The sequence below is a fragment of the Lepeophtheirus salmonis genome, chromosome 9, assembly GCF_016086655.4.
Source record: "Lepeophtheirus salmonis chromosome 9, UVic_Lsal_1.4, whole genome shotgun sequence".
NCBI lineage: Eukaryota > Metazoa > Arthropoda > Copepoda > Siphonostomatoida > Caligidae > Lepeophtheirus > Lepeophtheirus salmonis.
The window spans coordinates 29,462,724-29,478,096 of NC_052139.2; the positions used below are offsets into that span (position 1 = coordinate 29,462,724).

The following is a 15,373-nucleotide window of genomic DNA, read 5'->3' on the forward strand; positions in this document are numbered from 1 at the left end:
AAAACGGAGACAGATTTTAAACATAAGATAAAAGTTGTTCAAAATTCTGACTTACGTACGTAAGGCTATGTTTCACTCTGATGAGACCAGATTCCTGGGCTCTGGAGGGTAAGTTTTTTTTTTCGCTAACAATTTGATCTTTTTTTTTCATGAAAAAAAGATCTCAAAGTTCCCGTGTCTCAAAGTTTTTTCAAGGTGGTATGACTACACATTTCTAATTATTGTTATTATAATTGCCCAAGGGATGACAGAACTTGTAATGTGTGTTATCGAAAAGTGTCTCTAAATTTTTCCAGAGTTATTTAAACCTTCAAAAAATAATTTGAAATAAAATACAAAACAGGAGTACGTCCACAATTGACATAATTAAATACTTTTTCTTTTTGAGGTTTCTTTTTTAGTCAGAGAAAGTTACGTTTGGAAAAAAAAATCCTTTTCACGGCAATGGTACATGCGTAACCTGTATTTTAAAAGTTAAAAAAGGCCTCCAAATATATAATTGCTTATTCATGTTGTATTCATTTCAAATCTTTGCATAAATAAGTTGCCAATTTTTGTAATTGAAGCGTCAATCATCATCCTATTTTTTCCTCAGAGAACATACCAAAAAATCTTCTTTTTCCAGCATTATAATTAAGTGGCTTTAGGACAGTAATAGTCGACTCAGTAGATCTTGGTATTTTCGGACATTCCCACAAAAGATTAACTATCCCGTCTGGAGAGGCCTTGCAGAAAATGCACATTGTTTTGGAGGAAAATACACTCGACACTTCTAGAATGCCAGAAAGGACTCTATACCTGAACAATCTTTCCGCAAAGTTTAAATATGGGTATTGATTCAAAAATCATCTTGACATTACAGTTTTTGAGTCTCCTTCTATTTGCAACTCTTTGAAAGAGGACCCATTGGTCTGTTAAACATTTGCTCTTAATGTTATATATAAAATACATTCGAAATGGGACTGCTGGTAGGTAGATATTTTTTGGCTTTGGTACAAACTTTTTGTAATATTCCTCAATGTCATTCACCCATCGAGTTTTTGACACCACAATACATCATTAAAAGTAAATATATATTTTTATTTATTTGCATTATTTCAAACTTATTCATTGAAGCTTTTATTAGCATTCTTTACAATCTTTTCAATTACTGATTTACACGCCGCATCTAACATTTTCTTCCGATTTCTTCAAATCCCTATGTTTAAAATTGGAAGGAGACTTTAAGTACATAATTAATTATGAAATAGATATTCCATATATTTTTGTATAATTTTTCTCCAATAAATTTTACCAGTAAACTAGTAATATCATAAAAATGCTTTCATTAAAAGGATAAACTGTCTTGCAAAATATTCGAAGCTTATATAGTTTTCCATATTTGTAATTTTATCAATTATATTCAACCCAGAGACCGCCATATTTCAAACATACTTTCTTAACTTTTGCAACAATTAATGCTTTGTTTCATTCTTAGGCGTCTACACCGATATATATATACTACATATTTCATTTTTGGCCATATTGTTTAGAGATGATTTGTCATAATCTCGGATTTTTTTATATTTAGAAACCGTCCTAAATTTTTTCGAAAATATTTCGATATGTTTAAAAAAGCTCATTATTACCTCATCTTTCTTCCCAACAAACATTACTCTCAGGTCATTTGCATAAGCTAAAGGGGGTTGTTCAAAGGTCAGGTCTTGTAGAACTTATTTTCCAACCCTATGAAATATCTTGTGTAGGAGAAGTGTACTCAATATGAACAGTAATGTGGAAGAAGGGTCTTCTTTCTGGCAAACTTTTTCCACATTCATAGAATGAGTTTAATTCTTTCCAATCCCAACTACTGTCCTTCGTGAGACTAACATACGGCCTACCATTCTTATTTTCATCCAATCAGATCCTTTTTCCTTCATGGTCTCCATTATATGATAAGGGGATATGGTGTAATAAGCGTTAACATAGTCAACGTATACAATACTTGCACTGCGGGTGGGGGGAGGGGGGTAGAAGTATATTTGTAGCTAAGAGTGCACCAGATTGAAAAAGTTTGGAAAGCTCTGACCTACACTTAAAACAACATAGCCCAAATGAATAAAACATTCATTTCTCAAACTTTTGCACAACTTTATTTTTTTTTTTAAATAATTGACTCTAAACATACAGATTGACTTGGTTCCATATTTAGAATCTATGCATGGATATAAATTAAATTAAGAAATAAATGAGCTAAAAAAAAGAACAACACTTTTTTACAAAAAATAATTAAATAAGTATATTTATAGGTTCATTTCTACTTGAAGTAATTGAAGTAGTTCCTTTCGTACACATTAATTATTATCATGTATATCATGGGTATATTTCCACAAATTATAATACTCTGTGAAAGGTTGTTGATATAGCAACTCACAATCAAGTCATTATACTATAATTAATCTATTACCATTGTAGTTATAACGTGGGTTAAATAATGACTCATTATGAGCAGAAAATGATTGTCCCGTCCATGCTCTCTGTTCTTTTTGAGTGTATCAACGGAAAACAAATCTGTAAATGAACGCAGTTCAAAGATTTGTTTTGTTTTTTGTTCAAGGAACGAGTGTGGTCTGAAAAGTTTCTGACCTCAACTTGAAGAAGAAAGCACTTGTAAAACAAAAACTAGTCACATCTATCTAGTATCTGTTGACAGTTACTCATCAATGTTTTAGCCATTTTTGACGTGCAGTTGTTATATAGCAGTCGTTTAAGTCAATTGATGTACAGGGAGCGGGAATCAAATTATCGCCTACTTTAAACCTTGATAACTTGAAGACGACATTATCGAATAAAAAACCGGTTACCAAATAGGAAAGCTATTCTCGTCAGCTGACGATACGTAGTTCAGTTAGCATCATGCCATCATCATATAAGGAGATGAAGAGTTATAAGTGGAACGAGGAGCTTTCGAGGTCCGCCGTAGTTATGGCATTGGTTAATAATCGAGGTGAAATCTCCAATTCAACGATTGCTTCAACCTTAGGAGGGAATTTACAGCGTATCCGTAAGAAGCTAGAGGACACCTGGGATGTTGATGCCACAATAAAGAGGGCGCCAACAGGAAGGTCAGGGACACCGACTTTGTCGACAAGGTGAAGAAGATGGTTGAGGATGACCTTACCGGGTCCATGAAGGCCATGGCGAGGGATCTAGGCTGCCATGAGAAAACAATAAGGGACTGTGTATCTGAGGATTTAAGGTGCAGGAGCTACAAGATGCAGGTGGGCCAGATCTTGACCTTGAAGGCAAAGGACAACAGGCTGATGAAGTCAACAAAAATTGCTCAACAAGCTCGAGCACCCAAAGCAGCCCGGAATGCTGTGGTTTTTCTCTGATGAAAATAATTTCTGTCAAGATCAGAAAGTCAACAAGCAGAAAAATAGGTGGATAGCCACCTGCACCACCCATGTGAGGAAGGTAATGAATACCAAGTTCCCTGCAATAGTCATGGTGTTGGGGGTGGTGAGCAGTGAAGGTCATGTTATGCCTCCCCATATGTTTGAAACGGGTCTAAAGGTCAATACAGAGGTCTACCTGGATGTTATGGAGAAGGTGGTTCTGCCCTGGATCCAAGGGGTGGCCAGAGACAGGCCTTGGGTGTGGCTACAGGACTCAGCACCCTGCCATGTGTCCAAAATCCTTTGGACTATTTTGTCTGGTGCTATGTCGAGAGACATAGCACCAAGCCTGATGGACTCCATCAAGGAGGTATTCGGCAACATGGACAAGGAGATGGTCAGAAGAGCCTGCGGCCGGTTCAAAGGCCGTATTGAGGCCGTTATTGATGCCAACGGTGATTATATCAAATGAATGGCTACTCTATACCTATATGCTCGTCATAGTTTTGATTTTCAATAAAAAAGTTAAAAAATGTATATTTTGTGTTGTTTTTTGTAGAAAAATATTTTGGCGACAATTTGATCCCCAATCCCTGTAAGTGTCTTTGCGAATATTGACAAAATTGAGCATTGAGCTGTCATTAAATATAGTTTTTTTGAACCTTTAAATAGATTCAAACAAAGAAGCTTTGTTGTATTAAAGTTTGACGTGTGTAAGTCACTCCAACTCGGAGTAATTGAGCCAAGAACAATAAATGTCTCGTGAACAATTATTTTGCAGCGAAAAACACCAAGTACTATTTGGACGGATTACAGAGATGAGAGCATCACTAGGAGAAGAGTTTAAAGTTTCAGTGACACATTGTAGAAACATATAATACAAAATTCAGAAAAAAATGTCTTGTCTCATTTTTAGGTCGAAAATTTTTCAGACCACTCTTCTATTTCATCTTTTAATGTGCTCAAGGTATAAAGAAGATAAGGTTCTGAACTATTTTATATTCAAAAAACCAGCGGATATATCTTTTCAGGTGACGTAACAGGAATTGAGAAATTATATAAACAAATAAAAGAAAATATTCTTAATCGTTAATATTACAACGGACTTACAAAACCCAAAAATTCCTTTTTAATCAAATAATTTCTTTTTGTTACAATCTTTGAAGCCGAAATATAGCATCAACCTCAGATCATTGAAACAATGATGTCCATGAAGTAATATAAAAATATGATGATATTTGAGTATTTACAAGAATCAAAGCAACAAATATTAGTATCATTGTTAAGAAAAACAAAAAATCGGTAGAGAGTTAAAGAAATTGTCGCATATTATTTAAAAATGTGCCTGTACCACAAAAACAAAAAAACAACAGCATAATATAAAGATAATAAATAAGTTTATAAAATCAAACTGTCCTAAAATTTATTTGCATATGGATAGAAGATTGCATATTTCTTCGTATCGATGAGTTTTAATGTATACTTATAGGATATTGACAAAACAATCAAAAGCATATTAATATATAAATTCTTAATACATCAGGATCCGGGGCGATTTAGGAAACACAACCCCCCGATCCGAGACGAATGATATAAAAATAAATAAATTAGGAGATTGACATCCATCTTCCACCGCACGCTCAAGGCTTCCCGGGGAGGGGGGGAGAGAGGATTCCATCCATTTTTCATGCCACAATGGTGACCTCATCCGAGGATAGAAGTAAGGACTCGATTACTCTTCATGACGCAATGGCAGCTTCTTGCGGTGAGAGAGAGCAGAATTCGATCCGTCCTACATATCCCGATGGCGAATACATCCGTAGGTAGAAAGCAAGGATCCCACCTGTCCTTCATGATGGGATGGCTTCACTTAGTGAGATAAGAGGGAGAGTTTAATACAAAATCCGGGTAGAGAGTTAAAGTACGGCCCATAGAGAGGAGAGTTGTAGTCACATAAAGATTTCCCTCCCGACGAGAGTGACAGGCGTCTCCCCGCATCAGAAGGATAGAGTACTCAACGGCTCGAAGAACAATTGACTTTTGATTCCTAGACGTTCAATCCTGACGATTTCTCAGATCAGTTACGCATACCGCCAGAGAATTGGATCCCAACCATCCCATCCGTGTTGCCCAATGCTGAACCTGAGATTCCAACGGTTCTCGAGATCAGGAATTTGTGGAAATAAAGGAGATATACAGCAATTATAATTCATAAAATCCAGGGTTGGGGAAAAAATATATGGATATCACCTCACTAAATGTCCACCGTCAACATTCGGGCCACATGGTTGACAACAGTTAATGGGTTGTGAAGAGCATTTATTCTCTTCTATATATATATTGAATGTGACCATCCATGAAAATCCATTGTAGAATGAGCATCTTAAAAACAAAACAAAAATCAAAATGGTAACTCATACAATTTGAAGAATGTTTTGAAGGAGAGGAAGAATAATGCTCTTGACATTTGATTAGATCAGCTACCATTAGCTGTGACAAGGAAGGAAGGAAAAAATGATGTAAACAGTGACATTTGCTAGAACTACTCTGATGTCGTTCCCCAATTCTACTCTGAATCCAACAAGACCTACAATTATAACTCTGCAACAAATCTTCAGGGGTACGTTCCGTCTTTTATAAACTCACATGAATGTTGCATATGGTTTTTGAATATAATATCCTGTATTTAGGAAGGGATGTTCACTACTCAGGAATTAAATTATAATATCAGCGGCTTAGGAAAAGAAAATTCATTCTTAAGATTACCAATTCCAAAAAAAAAAGAAAAAAAGAAAAAAAAGGACAGCTAAAAAATACATCGGATTTTCATTACTAATCATATTCTTTATGACATTTTTTAGTTGTATCCCTTTACACTCATCGGAATTCAAAAAATAAATAAAAAATCCCATCGCTACCAATATTCCTTTGCATTTGCAAATCTAGGTTCGAATATTAATTACTCTGAGGTCCATGATGGTGTGCCACTGGAACGTTACTAACAGTGGCTGTATGAAATCATAGAAAGAAAGATAATGAAGAAAAAAAAATGATTATACATTTTGTCCTACGTTTGACATTTATTTTTTCAGGTGTAAGGATGCTCCTGTTGACAGCAAAAGTAGTCTTCATACTTGTGAAACAAGTGAACCCAAAATCTTTCAAGTCTTTCTCTAAAGTTAACTTTACAAAATGGATTATGGCTCTTGCACGAAAAATTTAGATGCCCAAAAAAGTATTGAAGAGCCTGTTCCTCCCAATTGAATGTGGGTATTAATGTCAAAGAGTCGGATACTGTGACTAAGAATCGTGGTCTATTAAAAATAAATATGTCGTCGGTCAAGACATATGCAAGCTGGAAGGATTTTTATAAAAATGACTTGTGGATCAACAAATTACCGTCAACAAAGTATTATTATTAATCCTATGGAGGTCTCTCAAAATTATCTTGAAAAAAGTTTCTACCAAAAATAAAGTAAAATAAAAAATAATGTTTAGAAACTAATATTTTTTACATATTTGATTCAATTGCTTTAATTTATAGCTAAAACCCCTGAATAAAATCATAGATTAACACTTCAAAAGATTTCGATAAAAAAAGATCAATTTTGAATGATTTTTGGTCTATTTTGTTTTAATATTTATAGAGGAATTTTTTTAATAAAATTAGCTGGGAAGGTTGCGTTGAATATCGATACCAATAATATTCCGTAAAAAAACAAAAACTCTTCATGCATTTTTCAAGAATAATGTATACTAATATGATTAAAAATTTAGATGTATGGGGATTAAAACAAGTTAATGGATGCTTTATATTCATATGCTTAATTAAAAAAAAAAAATTCTGAATAAATATTAAACCAAAATATACCAAAAATCAATCAAAATCGACATTTTTGAAATGTCATTTAATAAAAATTTAAATGTCAGGTATATTCTATAAATTTAGTTAGAATATAAAGTACTTGAAGAAAAAATAACAAATATATTTGCTTCTAAAAAAAGTACTTCATTTTACTCGATTTTTTAGTGGTAATATACATTTTTTATTAATTGTAATCAAGATAAATTAATAAATAATTCATTTTTCAAAAGCTGAATGTTTATATCAATTTGGTATTTACTTTGATTTTCATTTATATATGTCTTTCATCCCAAAATATGGCACTAAATTGCTATGGCTATACCTTAAAAACTTTTTTGTTTTGTTCACCCGGAGTAAGGGCAGTTTATTGTCCTCAAAGTAAACCCATAAAAGTGACAGCAACCCTCTAAAAGAAACATATACTCAATATAACCTACAGACAGATGTTTAAAATAACAAATTATAAAATACCTACATCAAATATTTACATATCTAAAACTAATTTATCATTTAAAATATACCATTCATAATCAATAAAACTTCCATCCAGAGCTTTTGGTTTCTTTTCAATCGATAATAGTCTATAAATTGTAGACACAAATTTCAATGTAACAATATTAGCTTTCATTAAGTCTGGCGATAAGTAGATATCCCCCTCATCAACAATTCCTAAATATTGTCTAATTCTTATTCTTCCATTCTGTGAATAAGGACACTTCATGAATAAATGAATATCATCCTCCTCTTCCTCATCCCACAGTCTTCAAATACTATTGTATCGTTCTTTTTCACACATTTATTTGTAGGCAGTGAATTTTTAATCAGCCTATAATATACCCACAATGTGTAATGGGAAATATGAGGGCTTTGAATACTTTTTCAAATGACCTTGGCACATTTGTTGATCCCTCATCGCTTCCTAAATTTTTCGACAAGCCTCAAACCAGATGAGATAGGTGGAGTTATGTAGTTCTTTATCCTCTCCTTCGAAACACTTCTTATTGATTAGAAAAATACATTCACAGGTCTCTCAGGACAAACCAACGACGTGTTTCTTTTAAATGCGTATTCATTTATCAAAAAATTTCAAATGCTGAATGTTGTATCAAATTGTTATTTACTTTCATGTCCATCTATATAGGTCTTTCATGCCAAAATATGGTACTAAATCGTAGCTATACCCTAAAAACTTGATTTTTTTAAAAAGGTTAAAGGTCAAACCGGTAGAGGTTGAAAGTTTTAATGGTCCTTTTTGTGTTCTACGGCTTTAATAACAATAATAAATGTTGGTTTCAGCCTGCGCTCAGAAATGTTGTTGCATGGTGTAATTAATCTAGACTTTATCCGGCGGGTGAAAATGCTGTCGTACAGAGTCGTTAGAGTTATTTAAAATATAAATGGAATCAAATAAAAAAGGAAATGTAGCCCATTATTTTAAAAAGTTGAACATCTTTGATTTAAAAAGTGCTCCGGATAGTTCAAAAATAATAATACAAACTGATAAATATTGGAGATAATTTTAAAAAGTAATTTTATTTAATAAAAAAGTTTAATTCTGTTTCACCGTTGCTTATCATTCTTCTCCGTGGCTTTCTGGACTTTGGACCAACACTTCTTAAATTGAGAAAAAAATATTGTACACACTGGATTTGGCCTTCAGTAATATTTTTGCACCTTTGGGCTCTGTCAGTCCTTAATTATAGAGAGAAATGATTTTCTTAGGAATGTTCTTGAGGTATTATTTACTATTTTTCTACTCCTTCTATCTCGAAATCAGAGACAGTCAAAAGGGAAAGTTGAAATTGAGTAATTTTCTTGAGTTATTAGGCGTACTCGAACAGACAAAATTTATTTAAAAATATATAAAAGGTAATTACCCAAGAAATCGTCATTGTTACGTATGAACATACTCACACGCAGTTAGGAGCAAGGAAAAGGCAGGAGCAAGAGATGTGGTGTTACTGAATTAAGACCATTGTGGACAAAATCTGTTTTATTATATGCTTGTTTGGGTAGGGGGAGAAAATGAATTACTGCTATAAGGAGGAAAACCTTCTACGGGGAGGTGTATTGAAATCTCAACACTTACTAATTCAATAATGAATGAAGGTTGAGTAATAGAAACTAATTCATATTTCGATATATTAAAGCATAAAGAATTAGTTACAACACAAATCTGAGCTCTCTAGCTTATATACAAGACCAGAAAATACACTTGAACGTGATGGACGAATTTCCATTTGTGCACTCCAAGCAGTTGGGAGTCTCCATGACCAGGCCCGTACGTCAGTATTGCGCTTTGTCCGCTTCAGCGGACCAAAAAAAACAACCTTACTCAACCGTCCACCAATCATATAGGTATGTAAATATAGATGAATTAAGTCATAATTAATTATTAAAATCTATTATATATATGTTACTTATGACCAACTCATAATAGTACTGAGTCATTATAATGAAATTACATATTTGTAGCACGTCCACCTAAAGGAAGCTATATAATTTTTCTCAAAATTGAACATGGAATACATTTTCCAACAAATTATAGTTCATTTAAATGAAAAAATGATTCTGATTAATCCTTTGGAGGCACCACAAATTGTACTTAAAGTAGCCAAAATTCACCGGCACATTGATAGAATTAGTAAATTAATCAATTATATCTCTAAGACAATATTGAGGCCAAATTAAGTCAGTTCACCTGACATCCAAAATGAGCTGATAGAGATTATAGCATCCAAAGTGACGGAAAATATAATTGAAGATGTCAAGACTTGTGCCGGTGATGATGACTACTGGTTCTCTGTAATTGTTGATGAGACATCAGATATGTCAAACACGGAGCAGTTCAGTCTGTCACTGGGATATCTGACGAGTGAAGGCATCAAGAAAGAGAGCTTCCTCAAGTTTGTAAAAGTTACCCAGACTGACGGCAAATATTTGTTTGAGAAGCTTCACGAGGCTGTCAAGGATCTCTGCCTTAACCCCGCCCGCACTGTCTCCCTGGCCGCGGACGGTGCCTCCAACATATCCGGCATCAAGAAGGGTCTTGCCGCCAGGTGGAAGGAAGTAGCCCCACTGTGTGTCTACATCCACTGCTACGCCCATGTCCTCAATCTTGTAGTCAAGGATCTTCTCTCAGATATAACCCTGTTGAGAAATACAATGGGGACAGTACAAATTTTATACAACTTCATTGAAGGGTCAACAAAGAGGTCAGCAATCTACAAGTCGGTGAAGATAACAAGTAAAGATGAGGAGCATGCCAAGGTGATGACCCTGAAGAACCAGTCTGCTACCCGCTGGAGTCTCCGCTACGATGTTGTACACGCTGTATCTCTAGGGATGGTCAGAATCATGAAGACCCTCATAATAATGAGAAAAGATAAAGATACATTGTTGAGTTCAACAGCAACTTCTCTGCTCAACAGCATCTTTAGTCACGAATTTGTTTTCGGCATTGAACTGTTGAAGACACTCCTCAGACACACGTCAACCTAGTGATTAGGACTCTTGAAGATCTTAAGAATGAGAAAATCTTTGAATCAATCTGGAAACTTGCTGAGTTGAAGTCGTCTGAGATGAAATCAGTATTTGACCAGGAGGACTCAATTGATTTGGAATTCAAGGAGGCGAAGATTCCAAGGAGAATAAAGTGGAAAGGAACAACTGAATCCTACTTCCGTGAAACACATTTCGATGTTGCAATCAATAAGATTGTATTAGAGCTTGAGAGCAGATTTGCCACCGACGATACAAACATCACAATGGATCTCATTGCAATCGTCAATGACAGTGAAGTGGAGACCTGTGTCATTCAGCGTGTAGCCAAGCACTACAGACTTGAACTCGAGCAGCTCCAGTCAGACCATGCAATCTTCCAGCAATTCAAGGTTAATATTATAATGTTTCATTTTGCATTATATGTTTAAAATTTATGTTTCTCTAGGCAGATATTGACACAGAAGACATGGTTTCGTCACAAATTGCTGCGGAGTTAATAAGCTCGGGAGTGTTCCGCCTGATGCCGGAGCTATACAAGGTGATCGTTATCCTGGCCTCAATGCCTATCAGCAGCTGTGAGGCGGAGCGGTCATTCTCCTGTCTCAGAAGACTCAAGAACCACATGAGGACCACCATGGACCAGGAGAGGCTCTCCTCCCTCACCCTCTTTAACATGGACAGGGTGATGGTGGACAAGGTGCTCCATGAAGACATGGACAGTTTGATTGACACCTTTGCGTCAAGGAAAGAGAGGAAAAACTTCTTCTTCTAATCATGATAAAGAACACATGCATTTTTTCTTCATTTTTTTCAAACACATCACCACGTATACATGCGAGTTAAGAACATCAAGACTTGTGAACATAATTTATTTTCTGTCGATGTAACCGTTTCATGGTATATTATAATCTCGTTCATTATCTTCATCCGTTATTATTTTAAAAATATTTAAAGAGGTTTAAATTGTTTGACTTAATTGTATAGTTCAAAAAATTTCTCTCATTCTTGCACCGTTCATTTTATACTCCATTATACTCCTTCCTGTATGAATAGGTCGGCATTGACTTTCCGTCTAGAGTTTTTCCTTTTCCTTTTATTTTTCCCAATGTTTGTCTGAAGAAAATAATGGTCAGACAGTCCATTGGACGATATTCTTGCAAGATTTAATCTATGCTGTAGCATTTGCCCAGTTTAAATATCTCACGTTCACCACTGAAAATCAACCGTTCACCCTTGTAAAGCGGACCGAAAAATCTTCCTGACATACGGCACTGTCCATGACTGCCGTCTACAACGTCAGCAAGTCCGGAGTTAAAGAAAATAACCTAGGCCATTATCCTTCAGTCCATGAGTCCCCATGCAAGAGATCCCGGGGGGGGTCATACCAGACTGCCCAGAGAGCTATCATAAAAGTTGGTTAAGATGCCACTTTTGATACCAGCTATGAAACAAACCAATTTCCTCTTTAACAAGACTCTTTTGAATGTGTATTTTAAAACCCTGATACCAACCCCTTCGACTACACATTTCGGGTGCATGTCGAGGGGAAGGTTTCCAACGTCTGTCATTTAAACACCAAGACCCTCAAAACCACTGTCAGCAAGCACCTGAACACAATGACAGAGGTCTATTAAAAATGACTGTTTTTCATTCAAACTTTCCATTATTAATATAGATTGCTCTAGGAGGAAAGGGATTTCAACTCTTGCGAGTTATTTGAACAATTTGCACTTTCAGAAGCGTCCGCAGGATTATATTAGGGGGTGTGAGGGGGGGGGGCAGCTTAGTTAATTTCAAAGTTAAAATTCTTGGTCCCAGGCCTGAAATCCTATCAACATTTTTTCCCCATATTTTTCATCAAAATTACTTCTGACAAAGCTAGAACTTTTTCTTGATCAAGACACAAAATTCCTTGATTTGGAGGGAGCGTTACATCTCCTGCAAGCGTCCCTGAATCAAGAGAATATTTTTAAGAAGATGGAAGCTCTTATTATGTAGAGGGAGTGGTGAGTTTGTCTCTTATAGAGTATCAGGGAGATAGGTACACAGATTGGATCCGTGGACAGGGGATGAGGCTTAAGGGGGAGTTGTTCGCTTCTCACTGTTTTGTACTCATCATCTAATGTATCAGAGTTTTTTCTTGTATATATGTATGTATGTTGACAGCTGTCGATTCACTCTTCTGACTTGTTACGTCATGGATTTTTCATAATTTATTCTCTTTGATAAATATACGAAGTAATAAGTTATTGCCTACTTATGCTGGGATATATAAAAAAGGGGACTTACTACTGATGTTGACTGTCTACCGTTGAAAGGGAAAAATCTTACTATAGCCAACTGATGGTAGAAAAGGAGAATCGGCTCTAAAAAGAATTAAAATTATGTATTTATATTAAATGATTATTGCCTCGGAATTCAGTACTCATAATTAGTTGACAACAATGCCTATTACTACTTGTTGTGCGCCAAGGTGCAGGTCAGATTACTCAAGCAATCCAAAGGGGGACATTTTTTTTTTCATAGGCTACCTATGAAAAATGAAACTCTTCTTCATAGTTGGCTCAGGGCTACACCAAGGTAGCATTTAATAATACGATTTCTTAGCAATTACTATTCGTTTTCAATTATATGTTAGGTAAGCATTGAACAAATGTACCATTACTTAAAGTTTCTAATAATATATTCATAGGAAAGATTAGGAACCGAATAAAAATTCAAGATTCTACAGCAAATACTTTAGACGAGAAGACTATAAATCTGAATGAACGGATTCAAACCCCCATAGAAAAATAGGAGGATGCAGTTCCGTCTATATTTGAGGGTATTCAAGTCATATTACTCAAATCCAGTCCAGCTCCAAGAACTACTGCTTCAAGTTCGGCTACTAGGTAATACAATAATAATTTGAAGCTAAGGGAAACGTTCATAAATCTTTTTTGTGTACTAGTATTTTTTTTTGTAATCATTACAGATTCCAAAATGAAACGAATCGTCAACTAAAAACAGAACTAACCTATTTTGAGAGAAATAAAACAAGATCCTTATTTGATATAAAAAACCAAATCGATTTTAGTTGTTTGCCGTCTGATACTCATCTTATAATACGGAGATAGTCTGCTTTTTTGCCATATTAATGGAGCAGTTCTCCAAATTTATGAATCCCCTCAAATATTTGATAATTTCAAATTTAAATTATGTAATCATAGCACAACTATAACCAAAGTCAAATTTAAACATATATGCGAGTCTAAGAAAATTGAAACTCTTTGTCAAATAGGAAACTTACTATCTTTTTTGTAACGTCTGAGATTTTGGCAAAATCAAGGCTTGAACAGTGTATAACAATTCCAAATACAATTGCAAATGAAGAACATCATTTTGAAAGAAAAATAAATCTTATAGCTGAACAGTTAAACAATTTATCAAAACCAAAACAGAGGAGAGGGTACTCCATGCAGTTTTTGGCAACGTGTATGATATGGGACAACTGTAGTTCTTCTCTATATAGACAAAGTGTTTTTGTGTGCCAAGCATTTCATACTTCAGAAAATTGTCGGGAACTTTTAATTTAAATACAGGGATATCCTCTTCTACATGCAAATATCTGAAGTCGCAGTTAGAGTTTCCTCCTTCAGAACATCGAAGAGTAACAATAATTTTTGATGAAGTATATTCTTTATACGCATTGAGTTTGTTGGCGGAAAATTTTATGGAGCAGAAGCTGATGGCACTCCTACAAGAACAATTTTATGCTTTATGATGAAAAGGGTTACCTATAACTAAGGTCACACCGTTGCTATTGTCCTTGTTACATTCAACTCTAAAATCATTTAAGAGTGGGAATATCAGTTATCCAAATAACAATGAAGCTGAGGTTTGATATTGTTACCTGTGTGTGTTATGGGCATTCCTCTAACCGAAAAATTTACAATCAACAGCTGTGTAATGGGACTTTGCAGTCGTCCATTGAAAATCCTTTTTAACCTAGAAATAGGATATTTCCGCTTTTTTGATACAGTTCATCTTTTAAAAAAAAAAAAATTAGAATAACTTTTCAACAGATAATTTCAAATTGAACAATTGTAATAAATCTGCAGGCTTCAAAATCACTGAATATCAAAAGTTTTTAATCCAGTGTTGGTATTTCTTGCTCGGAATTTGCAAGATCAAACAGGCATACTGATTTGCATATGACCTTTTGAGGCATCCACTTTCAGTCATGTTTTTTGTTGTTAGTTTGCACTTTTTTTGCTCTAAGGTCCTACTTGGCATTTTAGGCTATATGTCTGAGACTAATACTTAATATTTGTTCAAGTAATCAGGTTTCTATCCTTTTATTTAGTGTTTAAATTGAAATTATTATTTTTGGTCATAATTGGTGTTTATTTAAGAGCATTTTTCGTGAAAATAATTTTACTTATTCTTTTTGGATCTTTTGTTAATTAATTATGGATATTTTAAATGTCTTCTAGATGTACAGTTTTAATAAACTTTAAGAATTAATCTTTATTAATTTTCGAAAGGGTGTACTTGCATTATTATGCCATAAATGGAAAATTAAGTCAAAACGGCAATATTATCGCTTTTCGCAATAATTTATAAGGGAAATTAATCGTACAGAAAA

General features: G+C 34.6%; 1 long non-coding RNA gene across 1 annotated transcript; it reads left to right on the forward strand.

Moving 5' to 3' along the window:
• The first annotated feature begins 8,741 nt into the window (after nucleotides 1-8,741).
• LOC139906378 (uncharacterized) lies at nucleotides 8,742-11,666 on the forward strand. Its single transcript, XR_011781866.1, has 2 exons — nucleotides 8,742-11,135; nucleotides 11,192-11,666. It is a non-coding gene; the product is annotated as an uncharacterized lncRNA (long non-coding RNA).
• The last annotated feature ends 3,707 nt before the right edge of the window (nucleotides 11,667-15,373 follow it).